General features: G+C 40.7%; 1 long non-coding RNA gene across 1 annotated transcript in view; it reads left to right on the plus strand.

The window, feature by feature from the left end:
• The first annotated feature begins 513 nt into the window (after positions 1-513).
• The window catches only part of LOC118212506, a 109,850-nt gene continuing 88,622 nt past the window's right edge, over positions 514-21,741 (plus strand). Inside the window, exon 1 of the long non-coding RNA XR_004762247.1 lies at positions 514-675. This is a non-coding gene — a long non-coding RNA (uncharacterized LOC118212506). The remainder of the gene's footprint in view (positions 676-21,741) is intronic.

Consider the following 21,741-nt stretch of genomic DNA (forward strand, 5'->3'; position numbering starts at 1 on the left):
CCCAAAGCGTAAGCATAGACAACAAATAAGCTCAAGCTTTTTTTTCTTAGTTTGTGAAGTGTTTAATGGTTGACAATAATCATGCAGAAGCATTTTTTGCTATGTATTCATGTGCATATTTTGATAGCTTTAGTTGTTTGCCATGAAGCATGGTAGCTGGATCTGTTTTATACAAAGCCACAAGCAAATAGCCTACCATTTGATAAGTTTATCATTGTAAAAACAGATTCATAATTCTAAATTATTCCACTAAAACAGTATCAGTTTGCATGTATCCATATTGCTATCATCATATGGGAAGTTAAAGCATTGTAACTGATTGTCCTCATTTAGCATTTATTTTACTAATGGTTTACCTATTTTCACAAATTTTACCAGTGCACACTAAATATGACTTCTTTGAAACAATTGTTCAAAACCATCCCAAAACCTCGTTCTTGTTCTCTTTTACACGAAGGAAAAAAAAATCTAACACGTTTTCACCGTTTTCTTTCTTCGCCCTGCAGCCGGGTATGTGCTGTGATTTTTGAGGGATCATCACGACGGTCTCCTGCTGGCTGGCGGACTGCGCCCTCTCACCCCGGCTGTGATCTGCTGCACAGCCAGGCCTGCGCTCTGCTCCTCTGGCATCTCCCCCAGCCCCGCGCAGGCCACCGCTCCATTCCCCACGGCCAGGTAATCACAACCACCCTCCCCCCCCCTCCTTTTTATTTATCCCCGTTTCTACAGAGCAGAATGAGTAGACGAGCTAGAGAGACATTCCTTATAGGTAAGGCGTGCTACTTCATTGTGTCCTCCCCTCTTTCCAGGTTTAAAAATGTTTTTTTAAAACAAATCGATGTAATGCCTTTTGTATGGAAGTCCTGATGAATGAATGCATGTTGGCACTGTCTATTTTCTGTGCAAGGTTTCAAGGGTAAAAAGTGAATCGTGAAAATAAAAAGATTTAATACTGAAACCTTTTAGCAATGAAACCTTTACACGCTATTTAATTTTCACAGGACCATAGCAACTAAGAAACAAACTGGAATGCTATCGAACAAAAGGGTTGAATGATTTCCGCCATTAAATGTTAAAATATACAGTAGTGGGTGGACTTTATTATTATTACAACAACAGGGGCCCACGTGATGTACAGCACTGATGATTAAACAGTCTTCATGATCACTTTATCCAGTCTAAAATGCATCATCTTAATCCAGTTCTTTGTCTTTTTCCCCATTATGTTGCTGTTTCCTTTCCTGTGTTTTATCTTGGAATGATACACCATTTTAAAGGAAACATTTGACCTAGCAATGCATTTATTTCTCTTTTTTCACAGTGTACTAACAAAATCTAGAAAAACAACTTTTTTTTTACTGAACATATTTTAAATTATCCATCCTCAAGAGGAACAAATTAAAATCTTTTTCTACTTAATGCTGCACTCTTAATTTGTTGATTCGCAAGTTGGCTTTAGCTACATCAGTGCATTTTGCTGTAGCTCCTGGCATAACTCTGACCCCATCAAAGGCTTCATAGATATGTGCATATTTTAAATTTTATATTAGGGCCTATTTCTGTTTTTAAAAAAAAAGAAAAAAGAATTCTATCCTAGCTCTTACTGAAAATAAGTATTAAATATATAACTATCCACAGCCATATAGGGTAAGGTATAAAAGAGAGCAGAAGAAAGGCATGGCTGGCGATGGAGACTTGTTCTCTCGTGCTAATCCCTGGGTAATGTGGCCGCGCAGGTTGAGCGGTCCGATTTAGCGCTCGGTTGCGTCTCGAGGTTAATCGCGGGCCAGTAGTGTTTATGTTTCTATAATGTGGGCTTTAGCCTCTCAGGGAAGCCCGCAGATTTTAAAAGTCACGCGCCTGACTCCCCTCTCTTCCGAAAAGAAATGCGCTGAGAAAGAAACCGTGAGGTGACCTGGAGAGGATGTCCAAATGGTAAAACATGGTAACATTTACATAGCTCTTCGGCCATTGCAGTAATAGCTCTCCCTTTATTTTGCTCAAAAGCAGCTAGACAGTTTTTTTTTTTTTTTTTTTGAAATAATTATTTTCAGATGTCATTGTGGTCATACTTGGGGTTTATGCGGGATACTGGGTTTTGTTTATGGCGACTGTAAAATCTGACTATGATGTATTACTTTTTCAATACTCCTACAGAGTTTTCCAAAATAATCAGCGATTATCGTGTAGTGATTAAATGGCAAGCACTATTTCACTGTCACTGTGTTATTTAAAAACATAACAAAATTACATGAATTAAACTTGGAATCAGGGTGGAATGTGAAAGTGACTTTGATTCATTCCTATAAATAAAATTGTGTCATTTTTGCCAGCATTAAAATGTAAGTTCAGAGAGATAATGAAGGAAAAAACAACTTTAAATAAATGGACTGAGTGCTGGATGGCAAAGTCTTCAGAGAATAAAGCAACTGTTTTCAATGTTTGAGTGTTTGAGGATAAAGCAACAATGTGAAGACACAAGACAACAAGATCATTGTTGCTCGTTCCTTTTGGTCCATTGGCCTGTCCACAAAAATTTGTGAGCTCATTTTTATGCAGGTTTTAGATCCGTTAATACTGAAGTTTGACTGGAACATTTGTATAACAAACGAGTAAAGCATCATGTGTTAAAGTAAATAACATGTTTTAAACCACTGCAGCCTGCATGGTTTTGTGGGTACAAACTGGTGCAGGCGTATTGTATTAAAACTGTGTCGTACTCATAAGCACAGAGAGAAAGTACAATGTTCAGTCTTAAATCAACAAATCGTACTCTGATACAGCACGTTCATAAAGTCTCTTGGGGTTAAATTAATACTGAACATTTATCGTGTACACAGCGTGACTATAAAGACCAACTCTATCTCTGCAGAGACTGACAGATGCAGACTAGCACTTTCAAGTCAAGCGTATTCGACCTTAAAATGTCACCTGGCAAGACGGTTCTTATTTATATAGACGGGGAGTGGGGTCACAGCCCAGCGTGCCAGAGAGCATTAGCCGGGCTCTAGACCCAGGTGCTGAAGCTCAGTGGACTGTGACCCGGGTTCGGTGGCAGGCGCCCCCCCGTTTTTATTTGGACGTTTAAAACAATAAGGGAGCGGCGAAGCCGCGGTCAGGGATCGGCCCCACGGCTCTCTCTCTCTCTCTCTCTCTCTCTCATCACAGGCCCCTTTCGAACGTCCGCTCTCCGCCTCGCCACGGCCCCGTAATGAGTTTCCTGCGTACGGTTAGACGGTGAGGGCGGGAAACGGGGAGCGGCTTTCGGTGAGAGACGGCCGTCCGTCTGCGTGCCGAGGCGCCGCCTGCGTACAGATGGCCAGCATTCAGTCAGGTTGCACTTTTTTTTTTTTGGGGGGGGGGATTATTTTGGCAGGATTTATAGCAACACTTGGAAGAAAGCTTTTCATGATCGTTTTATGATCTTTAGCGATCAATCAGAAAGCAACGTTTAAAAGCAGAATCGTAAACATGTAAAAAAAATTAAAAAAAGACGCTAAGCTTTGTCTTTTAATTGACTTTCTTGCCGCATATGGAATGGAACATCAATGAATGAGAAATCAGAGGAAAGACACATTAAAGTTACAGATGCTTGTCTGACCAGGTTGCAAAATTAGAACAAATAATTGAAGCAGGGAATAGTACCATTTTTAAAGGGATGTGCTTAAATTCCTATTTTTAAATGCGACAAAATATTCAATTTTTGTTTGTTCAAATGTGGTGGGTGTTGGACAGGTTAGATTCCTGAAAGTTTTATAGTGACATATACACAGTCAGTTTGAGCATATAGCCTATATTTTGTATCAGCTGTACTCATGAAGACTCTACACAAAAATGTGGCACCATAAAAAAAATAAAATAATGATAATTCATGGAAATAAATATTTGTATGTTCATGTTTAAGATTATAACATCTTCAAAAAGTGTTTGTTTTTTATCATCCAATGTATTGAATTGAATTACCATATTGGCTTCATCCAATCAGTGCTTCCAATTTAGTTGTTTCTCACAAAGAGCATGTTTGCCATTGAGGACAGCAGTGTACTGAGGATATATTTTCGTCATCCATCTTGCTGTTCTTGCTGGCCTGGCCAAGTGCACTTCAAAGTAGAATATCTGAGTTTTCCCGCTTCATTCTTCTTCTTTTTTTCCCTTCTTTTTCTGTGGGCAAACTCTCTAATTGCTTTCACATGTAAACATACAGTCCATTTGCGCAGTCCACCAGGACAGATTTTCCTACAATTGAGCCAATTTAAAAGCCTGCCCCTCATCATCCCCCACCCTCCGGGCCTTCAAAATGAATGGAAGCAGCTCAGAATATTTGGGGTTAAGTGTGCTTTTATAATTTGGATGGGAGATAAGACCGGGAGTTGTTCAAGACGGCTCAATTACCTCTGCTTCGGTGGAGGAAGTGGCCACGAGATGCCATCGCAGGGAGAGACTGAGGGCTCGCACTCCAAATAAAGTCTGTGGCATAGCTCTGGTGTGTTTGGACTTTCCCTCCCAGAGCCCTGCGAACTGACAGACAGCAGGATTGGATTGGGGGTGGTGGGGGGGATGACAATGACATCTTTGTTCTGCTTGGAGTGTACCACTGAATAAAGGTGTATTAACAATTCTAATTTGCTGTGCCAGCTCCTCTGCATTTGAAATTTATGGCTGCAGGCCAAATCCCCCCCCCCCCCCCCCCCCCCCCCAACTCCTTATTGGACTTACAAAACTGCTCTTCAGTGTGTTGTACTGACGTTTCAGTTATTGTTGTGTTTGCAATAACTGTTGCCACACACACACACATATACACACATTATTATACATAAATATTGCACTTGTGTGTATATATTAAAGTTGAGTATTTTTCTTGGGCCGTAGGCTGGCCGATTTAACTCGGGACCACAGGGTTCCTCTCTCACTCCTTTATCATTTTGTCATTTCTGAAAAAAAAAAAATGCAGACAGGCCCTTTACTATAAGCGGATTATGGAGAAGGTGCAGTTCAGCGATGAACTGAGGCCTTAGAGAATGACATCGAATGAGGGTGCAGTATTGATCCGGGCTCTACAGCATTGTGCTGCTCGGTCAAGGTGCAGACGGTATGGAACCAGCTCAACCCAACCCAAGTCATGCTTTAGCCAATCCAATTGTGAAGGAATGCCGGGTGCCAAGTCTTTGAGCCAATCAGCTGTTCTTCTTTCTTTAAAAAATTACATTTGTTCTATTGAGCTTGTTCTGTTGAGCTGTTGAATACAATACTCTTCAAGTCACGTACATAGAGCAAGACATTAAAAAAGAAAGACATTAATAAATAAAAAAACAACAATCTGAATCTTAGATATTTAAAAGTAGGCATCTTTTATATATGTAACTTTTCATGTTGACTGAACCTTATTAAACAATTATAGAAATATCAATCCATCTATCTAGCTAGCTAATTATCAGTAATTTAACGGAAAATAAAATTTAAGATTTACCAATGCTGTGACTAAGTGATTTATCAATGCAGTGACTGTAAGTGTATAAACAGCTATTTGATTACAGCTTTAACTTTGGGATCTTCTTTTTAGTAATAAATATTTATCTTCTAGTGTCTATGATTATATGTGGTGGAACTGCAATTTCCAAATGTCGCCAAAAAGATACCACAAGTGATTAGATGACTGTGTGAACATATCAGTAAAACGTGAGGATAATTTTAAGCTACAGTATATGTGTTGTAGATGTATACAAGGCACAAACTGCTGATCATTAGAAATGCTTTTTGTTGGCCTAGCACAGAAGTAGTCACAGTATTTTAAATCCAGAGAGCAGTACAGCATTATGTCAGCTGACTGGTTTGGTCCTGGTCCAGGCATTACTTGGACTCCTGGGTTTGATACCATGTCCAGCTCTGTAGTTCTGGGAATGCATTCATACATCTGCTGTGGTGATTGTACTCATGTGGTGATCGTACCGTTCATTCAAAAAGCAATATAAACATTCCAAAACAAGGATACTTTTAATCCCCATCAGAAACCATGTTTAGTTTAGCCAGAATCTTTCTTAATACCAATATCCTTAAATATCCTATCAAATGTTATAGCATATACATACATGTTACATTATGATTACCACGTCGGGTTTGGTCCTGTTGGTTCCTTATTGTTACTTTGTGTAAGAGCAGGCAAACAAACATTCTAAGATAGTTTTCTTTCAGGCTTTTTGAGAGAACATTTGAACCCTGACCAACCCAATCCGCTGACCTGCCGAGCCGCGACTCCTTTCTGCTTCAAATGAAGCCCCGCGCGGCGCTGAACCCTTTCGAAAAGCAGGGGTGCGCTGGAAAGCGCCGCGATGGCACGGGCCAAGCAGGCGAGAGCCGTGCATTTCCCCATCTCTTTCGGTCAGCTCCTACGGTCACTTAAAAACACGGTTTTTGTCTTTGTCTGGAATACACAATGGTGATGTAATGGCTCCTCTTTAGTCAGACAGCTCTATTGACAGAGGGCAGCACGGTTCATATGACAAACGTGTACAAAATGGTGTTTTTTTTTTTGTTTTTTTTTTTGTCAGAATGCTCTTCTTTTCAATTCTCAGGATCTTTAAATTGTTCCCAGGTGCTCTCAGATTGCAAGTAGTGGACATGACAGCAGTGCAATCAAGTGTATAAATTTAATTGCAGTCTCATTTTGCAATGCTTATTAGCTGTTCTGGGGCACATCATTCCACGTGAACCCAGTTATTTTGAAGGAGAACATCTGTTCAGGTCTTTTTTTTCCCCCGGCATCTGTTTTAATGCAGAGCTTCGCAAAGTAGGTTTTATTTGCAGTAGTTCATTGCAATGATCTATTGTGCAATGAACTGTAAAAATACTTAAATACAACCGTTTTCACAAACACTTGCCAAGCACCACATGCAATTTTTTTTTCCCTCTTGTAAAACAGAAATGCAATGTTTTATTACAAAGAATTTGTTTTGGCTTTGCTGTGCGTTGTGATATGCAAATTGATTACGCGTAATTTAAATTATACTGCTTGGCTTTTATTTGACAGATTTATTTTTTTTCTCTCCAAATACCACTTGCCATTATTTCCTGATAAAGTGCTTCATCACTGGCACTTTGAAATGAGCCCTCTCTTCGTTAGTGTTTCGAGAGAGTGTGTGAAAATCTTAGTGCCGGATTAGGTCTTTGGCCAGATGGAATTGCCTGACTGTGGAAATTTACATTTTAAAGGCCATGTTCAAAGTACAGTAAAGGACAAGGCCATTCCAATCGAAATGTTAAGTCACATTTAAAAGAAGGAAGAATTTTAACCAGCACACTGAAGTTACCTCCTGGCGAAGCATTCGTTTTTGACGCCGACATCACAACCTCCCTCGCCCTGTTAAACACATGTAGACATATTCGTTGTCAGAAAATAAATTGTATTACTGTGTATAATGTAAAATGAAATGCAAAAAGAGTAAATCCATCAGAATATTGTCCATAACTGGGCAAAAAAATGATTGAGCTCTTGTTTTCTGAATTTTCAGCTTGACTGCCTTTTAAGAGGCTGGGGAATAATTTTCTAGTTCTTTTTTTTTTCTTCTGTTTTTCTATTTATCCAGGAAAGTTCACTGTGAAGCACCATGCGGCATCTTTTATTGTAAATGGCGCTATTTTAAAAATGAAAATTGATTGAACAACAGCAAGAAGTGTAGATATGCAGGATTCTGAGTCTGACCGTTGGACATTGATCACAGTGCTAAGCAGGGGTAATGGAACTGTAATAGCAGGTACAGTAGAGCTCAAGCTATGAAAATATCAATATTTCTCATTCATTTTTGTCCTTATATGAATAAGATCTGTAAAACACTCACTTTGTTGTGGCGTTAGACAGCGTGCGAGAGGAAATAATCAATATTCCGGTAACATCTTAGACGTTGACGCATTGATGCCTGCAGTGTTGATGCCCTGTATTTACTGCATTAAAATGCACAGTAGAAGTGGCACCATTAAGAAAAGTGCAAACTAACCAGGTGCAGGGCCAACATTGGTGATTTCTCGCACGCTGTAAATCACCTGACTAATTGGAGCAAATTGCAGGCTGACATTGAGCCATGATTTTTATCTGTCAGCATCACAAACATCTCATAAAGCACGAAGCGGGGGACTTTTCAATCCGCACATTTCCTGTAGTAAGCGTAGGCCTGTGTATTCAGTAAAACGCATGATGTTAAAGGTAGGAATCCATTAGCGTGCATTTTTTAACCTTTAACCACTTCACCCGTTTGACAGAATTTGATAGATTGCGTAGGTACGTCTTTAATGCCTGGCATGTCCCTGCTGGCTGAACAAGAGCACTTTAAAACAAAAGAGTTTATTCACACGTCATAGACAAACTGAAAATCCCAGGACATACATTGGAATCCCAGTATGGCTTTGTATCAGGGGGGTTCAGCTGGAGCCTTCTGCATGGTTGACTTGGATAATTAACAACCACTCCACAATTTAAATCATGACAGCGTCTCTCATTTCACCTGCTCAGGTATTTCATTCGTTTGTAGCTTCCGTGCACCGTTACTAAGAAGGAGAACCATAGATTGCACATGACACAGTAACAAAAATAGCATGTTTTCAGGAATGCTGAGTAACATCCCCATTGTGGTGCTTTTGTGTGTTCAGCTGAAAAACCGAAGGCTCTGTTCTTGAAATATACGTATGTATAACGTCTCCATATTTCAGTCTCTCGAAAACCAATCTAGAAGCAGAGATGAACAGAACATTTCTCAAACGAAAGCAATTTAGCTACCTTTCTCATGAAAGGCTCATACAGTCACATTGTCCCTCCATCTTGTCTAAGATATGTGGTGACTGTCAATGTTTATTGATTGGCTGTCCCAGGTATTGCTCCCTCCTCCCCACTTTTCAGCCTCGGTTTGGTTTTAGGCCTTCTCTCCCATCGGTGTGCACCGATGTTCCCCCCCAACTGACGGACGACAATCGCCGAAGAGAGAGAGAAGGAATGAAAACTCCTGTTTGACCCCTTTAATGCTGGCGGCTTATTACCGCGAGCGGCGCCTCGGCTGGACGTGTTCGGGGCTGTAATCGCGGTTGGAAAAGGACAGCTGTGTGTGGCGGCGCGTGTGCGGAATGCTAATACCGCCCTTATTCAAATGATCTGCCGCTCGACTTATTACAGCGACGGCCCCTGCTGTCTCAACTCCAATAACTTTTAGGTTTGTGAGGGAAAAGTTAACGGTGGAGGCACGGGCACGCTGCGGGCGGAGCTCTTATAACTTATCACCCATCAGGTGCGTTGTTAATTATTGTGACTTGCGGAGAGGCCTGGTGTTTGACAAGGTTCTTTTTTATTGCTCTCACTCACTTCTTGTCTCTCACTCGTGCTCCATCCCTCACTCTGTCACCACGTTCCTGTCCAATCAGTACTTTTTCCCAATGACCTCAGAGAGGCGTGATACAAAAAAATGCAATTAATACTACGCTAAAAAAACACCTGCGTGCATGTGCATTCCTCTCCAAACCAACTGCGTCCATGTGCGTTGCTGTGAAAACCGTCTGCATGTATGTGCATTGCTCTCAGAAACACCTACATGCATGTGCAATATTCTCAAAACTCCTGCATGCTTCTGCATTACTGAAAAACACTTGCGTGTATGCATGCATGTGCATTGCTCAAAAGCACCTGCATGCATGTGCATCACTCTAAAAAAGAAACGCCTAAATGCATGTGCATTACACTGAGCAGCACAGACATCTTCATTTCAAAGTGACCGTTTATTAGCTGCAGTAAATCCTAAGCAGGTTTTTAACAGGGTTCCATCTCCGCGGGTTGTAATCTGAAGGTGACAGGAGGCCATTCTGGGAGAGGGGAGGGGAGGGGGGCCAGGGAGGCGCTTTTGAAACGGCTCTCTGCGAAGGATCAACAGCCCGTCCCCGCCGCCCCTCTCTCTCACCTTCGGGTGACACGCGCCTCTTTTTTTTTTTTTTTACAGGCGATGAGGCCTCGTCATCTGCCGAATCGCTCTATAAATAAGAGAGAGCCCATCTGTCTGAGCTGACAAACCACTTCACTCCCGCCCGCCACCTCAAACGCTGCCCCCCCCCTCCACCCCCCCACCCCCCCCGCCTCCTAACAGGCCGTGCCAGCACCAGCGTGCGCCACTGCGCTCAGATTTATGCTGTCCTGATTCAATTCAACACGGCCATTTGTTTACTGCCATTTATTTTGATGTATGTGGAAGCGGTGTTAAAATCCAGGGAGAAGCTCGTTGGGAGATGGATTGCATGATTTATACTCCACAAAGCGCTTTGTCTTTAGGCTGATGTGTGTATAAACACGCACGCACGCACGCACACACACACACACGCAATTATACACATGGGCATGCACAAACACATACAGACCAACAAACATTTTGGACCAGCACCCACACACCATAATACGTATGTGATGTCCTGTGTATATTACAGTGCTTAAATATATGGAAAAACAGACCGGACCCAGGTGGTGTTCCTGTTTTCTATCCGTGTGAACTTTTGTACTTTTTGTGGGATTCAGCGCCCACACACAGGTCTGTTCAGTTTTGAGCTGAGTATGTTATCTTGCAGTTCTTTCGTGGGGTGAGAGGTGGGGGGGTGGGGAGGAAGGGGGGCAAGAACAGCAGGTTTATCAAAAACCCTGCAACTATAGCAGGCCAGACTGTACAGCTGCACCTCTGAGTCATGTGACACACTCAACCTGCTTCACGCAGCTTCAGCCCTGAACCTGTCTCTGTGTATACCATATCATGACACAGATTGGTGACAATTGCGCTTCCGTACCTTGGGGACTAAACGGTGTGCTGAAGATGGAAATGGCGGACATTATATGGTTAATTATTTCCATATATACATTTTTTATGGATGTATCTGTGCTGCATGGGCACGTAGGATTATGTAAACGCTTAATATTTATAGGAGTGTCTTGCAATGCAGGTTTTTAAAGGTGTGATTGGGATATGCATCTGTGGACATTAACACTAAATAACAGAAAAATCTCATCCCACACTCATATCCTCCCTGTGCAACAGTGCAGTGTTTTACAAAGGAGCAGTCACATGTGCAGACAAGGGCCATTTCAAGAGAAGGCAGATGTGTTGTGAAGCCAGTTGTCACATTATTAATTGTTTATTATCCCCTCCCACGGATAATAATAGGATGTCTCCTGTGGTGCTTGTGGAAGGTACTTTATTTCTCTGTCCTGTCCGACAGTAGGGAAGTGCCGTTATAATGGTGATCTCCCAATAAACCCTCCAGCCCCTTTAAAAGAAACCAAACATGACCGAGGCGCGTGCGAAGCAGGTCGGATTGGGTCGCAGGCCCAGATCTCCAGTGGGACAGGCGTCTTGTTGGTTGAAGTCAAGTTTATTTAGTCCCCCTCCCCCCCGCCCCCGTTCAGTAAGCGGTCTCCATGACCGGCCTCCAGCGTGCGCGTTCTGTCCTGGGCGGCCTGCTTCATCAGCGGTGGCGTGGGAGGTCACGGGCAGGCGGTCCAACCGCTCCGTGTGGCTGCGCTGACCGCGGTCTCGGTGACCCGCGTCACCGCAAGCCTTCATTACATCTACGGATTTTTTTTTTATGGAAACACAGCCACTTCATTTCACAGTGGGGAAAAAAAGATCTCACTGGGTGTGGTAAGAGCACATTTTTGGAAAAGGGCAACAAAAGGACAAACGGAACCGCGATCAGCATGGCATGTGCGACAGCAAAACTAGGAAGAGTAGTCAGTGTGCTGTTTGGGTTTGTTTCAGTTTAAATATAAGTAATGGTTTACTTTCACAATTTTTACCTTTTTCATTTTTTTTTGCATTTATATATGTTTATTATTTATCAATTATGTTTATTTTTTGCATTTCTGCAATTTTTCACAATTTCAATTCTTATTTAAATGAAAATCAAACATTTTTCATGTTGATGTTTTTATTCCACAAATTAATTCCAGCTATTTTCTCACGTTATTTTATCTGAAGTCAAACTAGCAAGCCACATGTATCTATGTAATATAGTATATCTAGCAACTGGAATCCTGTGCAGTGGCAAATACATTTTTAAAACATTCCAATAATTAAATGTTATTCTCATACATATGCAGTATCATACAACTGGAAATGGAATTTTATTTTTTATTTACAGCTGTCAATGTTTTTCTTAGAGAACTACAAGAAAAACACCTGGGAGTTTTCTGTTTAGAAATGTTGTGTTTAGAAACTTTATTTAATTTTTATTTGAACATAAGGTGTACAAAATTACCAAAGTACTGGAAAATAAAAACATATAAACAAAACCCTGTGGGACTAGGGTGCAAGGCAATGTGGAGAGAAGAGTTTTCAAAGACACATTAAGTTACAAACATAATGTCGAGATGACAAAAATTGTGGATGAGAAGATTAAATGGCACCGGATTGAAATAAGTAGTTTGCAATATTTAAAGAAACTTGGAATCTGCATTGATGTATGAAAAAAACTAATAAAATATATTCATTCAAATCCTTAATTGTTAACCGCAGGAATGTTATTCTGCAATTCATAACTTTTGTTCCACAGGAAATTATTATTATTGCTGTTGCTGCCTCTGCTATTATTATTATTATTATTATTATTATTATGTCACACATATTGTCTGTCCTTGCCCAGGCAGCATGTATTGTGAAGCGAGCAGAAGAGTGGACGCGTGAGCTAGTATTTCTGAGAGGGAAATTCTGCTTGTGTTTTTATTTGGCGTCCTTTGTCTCCTTTCTCGTGACGAAGCCTGTACCAGACTCGTCTGGTTTATCTGGAATGTTCTTCACCTGACTGAAAGATAATTAATGATGGCACTCAGTGATGATTTATGATATCGCTGACATAATTAATGATACACATCAATTTTCCTGTCTAATTGAAGGAGGCGTTAACTACACCAAATTCCAGAAAGGCAGCTTAGGAGAACATCAGATACATGCAGACAGCATTATTATTTTTCCATGTTTTTTAAATGCACTTTCCCTGAAAAAAAGTGACTGGTTTTAAATCAGTTTCCCAGCATGCTGTTAGTGAATGCAGAGCAGAAGGAAAGTCCAGAGATGTGATTACATGGAACACGGTCGCCTTCAAAGGGCACTGCTTCTTCAAGTTTCCCTAGAAGACTGGCAAATGCATAAATGTGTTGAAAAAAATTAAATCACATAAACCTTATTTCAAGCTGTCACATTTTTTAAAATTTAAAATAAAATCAACATTGCACATCTTATCATTACATCACCACTGCTGAATTATACAATAGAAGAAAATTCACAGATCTAAAATTGGGTATTAAGAGAGCGTACTAATATTTAATTAGCATTCACTGGTAATGTCTTCTTCGGCTTTTTTTTAGTTCACATCGAACTTGATCGTTGGTGCGAAATGAGCTCTGGCTGAGTGCACTTTACTCTGATAGAATACTCATGAGTACTCACACTGAGCCTTTCCACTGTGTAGCCCTGGTGGAAAGCCAAGCGTTATTTCAAATGAAGACTAATAATAATAACAACAGCAACGACAACAGTTGGATTGTAAAATATCATTTTAAATACTCTGGTATTGTGCAAACTCGTTCTCTCTCTGGTTTCAAGGCTGGCGGCAGAGAGGGAGGCCGAGGGGCTCCTGAGTGTTACAAACTTGATTTGAGTGTTTCACGGCGCTCCACTCAGTCCCCCATTGAGGGTGCGATCAGGTGCTGTTTTTGTCTGTGTCAACAGAGGGGAAAGTGGAGGGGGGGGGGGGGGGGGGGTGGGGGATTAGTTTCCATGGCAACGGAAAAGCATCTCTGTTTGTGGACAGAAATTCTGCTACATGTGAATGTGATTGACAGGTCTATGCCTTCGCCGCTGACCCATAGAAATTAGCAAGTGAGCGTTATTGTGCTGCTCTGTATTGAGGGCGTCTCAGTATCTTAAAGTGCTCTTGTAACTTCTTCTGTGGTATTTGCATGAGAAACTTGACATGAACTGTTTTAGGGGTGGTGGGGTTGTGGAGTGCGGGGTGGGATTGAGAGGGGGGGTCATATCTGAGGCTTGATGGTTTCTTTGTGAAGAATGAGAATAGCTTAATTTCCAGCTCTCTCATCATAGAACGGATTGAGTATTGCTGTGTGGAGAAGCACTTTGAAAGGATCGTTTTTACAGTGTGGAGGAGTCTGCAGGAGCAACATTCTCTGTCTGTTACAACCATATTTATTTTGTGTTTCAGCACTGCACAGAAAATGAATGGGCCTAGGAAGTAGACTTCACAGACTTCTTAAGCATATTTGGTAGGAGCAGACAATTGTATATTGAAATAAATTATGCACTGGAAACCATTACGAGCTCACAGACAATAGAGATCTGCACATATCTCAAAAGTCCTTGCTCAATGTGGACTACATATCAAAGAGTTAGGGACTCAACAAACATGAAGATATAACCACAAAATAAAACGAAAACGCCAAACATTTTTATTCTTTTTTTTGTTGTTTTGTTTTTTTTTTTGCAGATTGATGGTTTGAAAAGCAAAAAGCAAACAGAATGCCCCACTTGCTCTGTCCACTTTAGTGAATGTGCTTCAAGGCTCTGTCTCGGCTCTAATTCACCTCAAGAGGTATTCACTTATTCTATCAAGAGGCTGGTCAACCCAAGCGCCGGGGTCACTGCAGCCTGCCGAGGGGGCAGGCCCTATTAGAGAGTGGCACAATGGCCTCTTTTGAGGGTGCCAAAATTGAACGGCAATGAGGGGTCTTTTCAAGGCAAGGCACTCTGATTATGGAGCAAAGGTAGGGGTGGAGTTGGGGGGGGCGGGGGTGTGTCAAAGGAGGGGGAAAGAGAGAGGGAGCGATGGACAGAGGGACAGAAGGAATGACAGACATGAAGAGAGAAAGAGGAAGTATTTGGTGGGTTGTACAGAAACTCAAATTTGCAACTTAACCATTGTCTCAGACTTTATAACACAGGGACGGCAAGATACTGTCAGTCCACAAAATTTGAACCTTGGAAGAGAGGTGTAATACATTTCTATTAACTAATGCATAGACTGATTACTTTCAGTACCAGGTGATTTGGGAGAATGCATTTCTTATTTTAAACAATTCGCTCGCATCGATTTTTGAATACGTGTTCTTTACTTTGAAGTAAAGCAAACAATTTTTTCAATTCTTTATCTTTTCAGTCGAATGTGGTCCTCAACATTAATATATGGTTTGAATAGCCAAATTATGTGTTTATCAAAGAATAAAAATATATATGTACAGCAGAAACTTTCAAACAACATTTGTAAGTATGTAAACAGTAGGGGGCAGTCTTGATCCACCTCTGAATAAAGATTACAGCCAGGCCACTGGTTTTTCAGAAAAGATAAAGATTTCACTTTTAATTATGCTACAAAGTAAACTATCATTACAACTACTGGCATTTTAATAATGCTAAATATATTGTAATAATATTATATAATGAACTATAACAAAAATATTATTCATTGTTACGTGTTGTTAATTCTAGCAAGCTACGATTATTATAGCTTGATAAATTTATGGAAATTCCAAGTTTTTTTCTTTTACCACCATAAGTACATATACTACATTTTTTTCTTTATTTTAAAGAATAACAGATACTAATACAGATCTCTTTGGCAATTTGTCTCCTGTACTTTTATAATTAATTGTGACTCTTTAAAACACATTTTTAAATTTAAATAAACTGTGAAGGTTTAATAATTCAATTTAAAAAATGATACCGTCTAGCTTTTTGCTTACTGCTAAAGGAATACATTTGTCTGTTAGCTTTATATATGTATGTCTTTATTAATGATGTGGCTATTTCTTAGCCCTTATGCTTAAGTTCACTTTACCATTGCAACTAATTCAATATATTGCTCTTAAAATATAAAATTAATTTAACTGAATTCAATTATCCTTAAGGATAAATATAATCGAATGCATGTGGAGCTCAAGTGTACGTTTTTCTTAAATAAATGCACACATAGAAAATTTCTTCAAATAACTTCATATCTCGTATAATTTATATTCATACAATTCATATAATTGATATGTTCTCCATAAATCTAAAATATCTTTAATGAGGTTAGACATGTTCTCCATTTCATAATTCAAAAAAAGGATTTGAATGCATTTACAACTGGCATAACAAAAGTATTTGTAACAAAAATGTTCATGCAGAAAAAAAATTGTAATGAATAGATATCCCCAAAATTTGCATAAAGCAAATAAAAAATCTTACCACAATAATTGGCTTGTATTTTTAAAGTAAAGAAAGCAGAGGAGGTAAGATATTGTGATAATTATCCTCAGATTTCTTCCATTTTTTGGATGTGCATTCTCCGATGATGATGATGATTATTATTATTATTATTATTGTTATTATTATTATAGAAGCATGTCATGTTTGTAAACTAATTAAACCTTTGGTCAAAACATGCAATTTCCTTGATAGCTTAAAACATTCTCATATCAATATTATTTTCAAAAACATCAATTAAAAACAGAAATAAAATATTATATACAATGCCCTTTCTACTTCCTTTCTACATTTTGTAGTTTATAATTATAATGAGTTTGCAATTGTTATTTAGTATATTTGCTTATATGTAGCTATAACGTTTTCATAATTCGTGTTAGTATTGATGGTTCAGGACGTAAGGATGACTGTAGAGGAGGACGTGCGGAGCAGTGCTAGCAGCACAAAGGGAAGCAGGCAGGAGCAGGGTCAGGTGGTTCGCCGCTTTTGTCCGTCTTTCTCTTTTCAGAGGGTCACATGACAGGGTTTTTGAAGCAGTCCGTCTGATGTCACCGCGTCGGGATTGGTTCGCTCGACGTCACCTTTTGCGAGAGGCCGCCGGCCTCATTTTCCACCCCGGCTCCGTGTCGTTCGCGGCTGCCTCAGGACGGGGGGGGGGGGGGGGGGCTCTGAGGATCCCCGCTGGTCGATGCGTTGACTCCGTCAGCCCACGACCGTTTGGCGTGTTTCGCACCGGCGTGACCTCACCATTCTCCCCCAGGTCAGCACAGGCGGGAAGCGAAGGGGGGTGGGGTTTTCACGGCGTGTTAGTAAATCTCCTGTCTCTGCAAACCCTTCTTAATATCTTTGTTAAACTCTTACTTATCTTCTTTTATTGAAAGCAGGGAAATTAAGGCTTTCCCTCTGAGGTTTTGTGTACAAATGGCGCTAAGAAAGTTTCCTCAACGCAAATGAGGGATTCAGGGGTCGCTGAAGAAAAATGTCACTCTACGTAAGGATTCGGAACGCAGCTCCAGAGTCCAGCTACCTGGAACTTAATGGGGTCTTTGGAAATGTATAACCCCATGGAAAGATATAGTCAAGCCCCTCGTCCTCCAGATTAAATTCTGACATGATTTAATTTGTGGTCGATCATTTTAGAGAAACCCTTAGTTGATCTCTCTTTTCTATTCATTAATATATCATAAATGGTGTTGTGGTTTGGGTAATTCACACCTTTAGTTTCTCTGCCCCTCTCAACATTCAATTAAATGACACAATTATAATGGCAGAATGATAGGAAGGTTTCTGCCGTTTTATTGTCCCTGTTATTATAAATATTACTGCTGTTCTCATTCCGTGTCTGTGGCTTGCCTGTGTGCTTTCACTCAACCTGCCTGTGCACCATACTCTCCTAAACGCTGCTTTTACACTGGCTGTAGATCAGAGGTAACTAGCTCAAATAACAGTAAATGTTTACAATATAATTTCCCTCGTTTTTTTTTTTGTTTTTTTTTTGTTTTTTTTTTTGCACCATCACCCACCGCCGCACAGATTTACACCAGGGATCACAATCACAAATCAAGCAGGGGGATTAAACCTTGATGTTTTTAAAGGCTCTGCGGTGTGTGAGCTTTTGAGTCGGACGCCCGTCGGAGATGTATATGTTTTGTTCGGCCCGTGGTACTCACGCGTTAAACCTTGCCCTAGCTGGCATTGACCTCTGGGTTGTGCCAGGTCAGAGAGCACCAGGATCAGACCTGTGACAAACATGCATGTTTATTTCAGTTTATTTGAAATGCCTTGCCTGTTTTTCTGCTTGTAACATTTTAGAACACTGCAAATTGTAAAAGAAGAATTTATACTAATGAAAAAGTACAATCATATGAAAGAATATTTGTTATTTAAAAAAATATGTACAGTGTTTATGTAATGTTTAAAAAATACTTTAATACAGATGCTGTTATAAACACGTTGTTTTTGCCGAATGGAAACCTCATGAGAATACCGGATATTGACAATATTGAACACAGTGAGAGTAATTTGGATTCCAGTGCTTCCAGATTTGGAAGTTCCAAGGTTACAAGTAATTTCATGAGGTTTGTTCAGTCTGCTTCTTAAAAATTTGGTCAGCTTTAACTAATTGTTCACATGAAGTGCTTTTGGTAACAGAACATTTTACATTCAAGGATGTTTAACATATCTTAATCAAGCTTGTAAATATTGTAAAAAAAATAAATAAATAAATAATAAAGCTACATCGTGTTATAGATCCCAGTACAATTTTGTATATGTGCAGCATTTTAATTTGAAATTGAAGGAAATAATGAAACGGGACGCATTTTCAACCTTGAAAATGCAGACATTAATGCTGCTTATTGAGTTTAGATTTTTATATAGTTGGTCTTCTGAGGCGTGAAACCTGTGTGCCCTCTTTAGGCAGACAGCTTCATTCCTGACAGAAGAGGAAATGTTAAGCATGCCCGTATCATTGGAGAGAGCGTCGGTTTCCTTAGAAAGATCTGCATGGATGTAATCAACGCGCTGCTACAGTACGCTAACCATCGTCTCCTCAGATAGTCTCCCGTCAGCCGGCAGATTTGATGGCCTTGGAGCCACTGTACAGAAACAAATCCAATTCATTGTGTGTGCTTGCGTGTGTGCGTGTGTGCGTGTGTGTGCTTGTGTGCATGTGTGTGCCCGTGCATGTGTGTGTATGTGCACATGCGCATGTGTGTGTGAGGGCGTGAGACCAAAAAGGGAAGGTGAGAGTGCAGGGGGAAGAGGGAGTGAAAGGGAGAGATGGAGGGAGGAGGGAAATGGAAAGGGAGAGAAAATAGAGAGGAAGAAAGAGAGCTGTACAACTTTCATGAGTGCTTTTCAGTTTTCTCTGCTTCCTTCCTCTCCCATTAGTAATGATAACTACTTCTATAATGATTGCTGTGGTGTTTGTGGCAGTATCACATTCTAACATCAATACACATCTCTACAATATCTCATTATGGAGCCAAGTAGTATTTCTGGCATCATTTTCCAGTAAAGTGATTTCCAAATATGAAACATCAAATATCTAGTGTATGATGGGCCAAATATCTTGATCGCGTTTCTCTCCTTTTTTAAAGACATCATTAAGAACACTATTTTGGTGGTGGTTTAATTTAAACTATATCTGTGTTTTTAAAGTCTACTAATGCCTTTGCATATCCAGGGTTGTTCAGAAGTCTGAATAATGAGATGCAAGTGACCAAGGCAGTGAGAGTTTTGGTGAGGACCCAGGCTCGTTTTATTGGTTCCCTGAATGACCTCTGATCTCTTTCTCAAGCTGTGAAATCAGTGAAAGTCTGAAGCAGAGCAGGACAGTGACTGTGCAGGATGTGTTAAAGATTCCTTTGATGGCAGAACCTTCTTGCTTGCCAGGGTCTCTCAGGATCGATGGCAAGGTAGCTGTGTCCAGGAGTTGCTGGGTGGCTCATCCTGTTAAAGCACTGTGCACAGATGGGCTTCACTGTCTTATGTTGTGTCTTGGGCTGCATTGGTACTGACTGTGGCCTGTTAACCCACAGAGCAACACAGAGTTGGCTCTCAATGGGCACTAGCGACCCCTGCATTTGTAAAGCGTTTTTCTGTTGGTGTGATCTTGTAGACTGATCGCGTGCCTAGGGGAGATAATGAACACTAGTTGTGGTCAGTATGAACCTAGTATGAAAAGTTATATAAAAGTATGAATATATTTGTATAAGCTGTCACCACTGGTTTCTTTCTAAAGGTTCAGCTTTGCCTTTGTGATTTTAGTGAGTGCTGTAGGTACACATTAAAATGTTCAGTGTTAAATAAATTCTCACAGGTCTACTGGACTCATATGTACTCTGTTAGAGTTTAATTAACACTGGACATTTTACTGTGTATCCAGTGTTAAAGTAATTTTACTTGAAAATCTTTTAGTCTCATCCATTCTAGTAAGAATCAGTGAGTTTGAGGCTTTGTAGTCTGAGCCTTTATTACATTACACCAGCAGTCAAGGGAGGGAGGAGGGGGAGATTTGGTCACTGTGGACTGGGAAGGAAGTTCACCACCGGCAGTGTCCCTTACAGAATTTTAAACACATGTCTGCCCCATTGTACAATATCCAGAAACAGGAGACAAACGACACAAAGCTCGGAGCATGAATACGAAAGCAATTATTTTTCAAATGAATGAATGACCGAAAGCTTGGCCTTAATTCTGTGTTCTCCTCAATGAAGTACCTTTAGTGTAATGTGTATGAGTAGTGTGAGTGTGGGTCATAGTAGTGTAATAGTGTGAGTGTGCATCATGGTAGAGTAATTGTGCAGATGTGACTGGATCATTGCAGTGCAGTGGTGTGAGCACAGTTCATTGCAGTGCACAGTGTTCTCTCTGTTCCCTTCTCTTCTCGCAGCTGCTCATATATTGTCAAATGAAAGCATAAATATGCTGCGTACAGCAGTTCCTGGGGTGTATATACCATTGAATATGAAACATGACAACTTATGATAAACGGCCTGTGTTTTGAATTTAACACTACCGATGAAAAAATAATGCTGTGGAAATAAGATTTTGAGGAATCAGGATACTGCTGTATCACAGGAAGTGCAGAGTGCTGACTTCCTGTGGTTCAGGTAATATTTGTAGCTAGAGGTGTGCAGTTTCTGAATTAGCTGCTTTTAGGACCCAACGCGCAGTTATAGAGCAAGATGTGCTTTTCCAATTTTTTAACATTGAAAAGAGTGACTTTAGAATATAATTGGTCGACGTCAGGAAAATAAATAGTATAAAACCCATTATCTGTGAATATCTGAATAGGATATTTGGCTTCAGATACACCCCTTTTGGAAGAGGTGTGGTATGCAATGGAAGCAAACAGGAAGTGACAATGAAGGATAATGTATCACATATATAGTGCCTTTTATGGCTTTTCATATGCTAGAAATGCTAGACCTTCTTTACAGGAAATATGAGTTTGACTGACCTCTTGAAGGCCAGCTGTCAATGTTCAGATGAGTACCACCTGTATAGCAAAAGCTCATTAAAACAGACACACACACGCACACACGCACACACACACACACACACGCACGCACACACACACACACACACTCAGGCACACGCGCACATGCACACACACACACACACACAGGCACGTGCGCACGCGCTTGTCCAAGGCGTCAGGCAACCTGCTTCCTTTCGCTCTCGGCCATAAGTGCCACGGGACCTTTAATGATCACCGTGACCTTGGTTTAACTCCATCTCCAGAAATGTGGGTATTTATGAGATGGACCGGATCGCTGAGCTGCGAGCGCCATGGGGCGAGCAGCTGTTCCAGCGTCAGTGACAGAGGGAGTCCTCCCACTGATCTCCAGGCAGCCTTTAATCCCAATCCCAGTGTCCTCTCCTCACATCAGGGGACCTTTTCAAAGGATGGAGGGAGGACGGAGGGAAGCCGGGGCGCTATCGCTCTCTCCATTCGCTTTGATACCCTCGCGGT

Source organism: Anguilla anguilla, chromosome 14, assembly GCF_013347855.1.
Source record: "Anguilla anguilla isolate fAngAng1 chromosome 14, fAngAng1.pri, whole genome shotgun sequence".
Lineage (NCBI taxonomy): Eukaryota > Metazoa > Chordata > Actinopteri > Anguilliformes > Anguillidae > Anguilla > Anguilla anguilla.